Genomic DNA, 472 nt, shown 5'->3' with positions numbered 1-472 from the left:
GCCTGCCTCTGCCTCCCGAGTGCTGGGATTAAAGGCGTGCGCCACCACGCCCAGCTGTGGTCTCATGTTTTATTTGCCATTCTAGAATACAGCAGCCATCTGGACCGAGTGTGACCCAGAATGCTCAAAGGACTCAGGTGGCCCAATTCCCTCGCTGTCAGCCAGCTATCTTCCTGCCATAACCCATCCCCAGCTCACGTCTCACCCCCATGAATCTTCTTTTTCCATCGTTTCTGACACTGGGTTCAGGGGTTGAGGGGTGGGGGTGGGGTGGCCAGGGCCTCTCTGCCTTCAAGGACAAGGAGTTGGAGACACAGCAGTGAGAAAATGGTGCAAAAACAGATGCTAATTTTTGTATCACAGAGCAAGTGACTGTGAAGGCAGGAAGAATAAGAGCTTATCGAAGAGGGCTCATGTAGGTCCGTCCCTAGAAGGAAGCAGAGCTACCATACCCACTCCAAGATGGAGTGTA

The sequence above is a fragment of the Mus caroli genome, chromosome 17 (genome assembly GCF_900094665.2).
Source record: "Mus caroli chromosome 17, CAROLI_EIJ_v1.1, whole genome shotgun sequence".
NCBI lineage: Eukaryota > Metazoa > Chordata > Mammalia > Rodentia > Muridae > Mus > Mus caroli.
The sequence above is the reverse complement of the archived record's forward strand: the minus strand, read 5'-3'. Positions refer to the sequence as shown.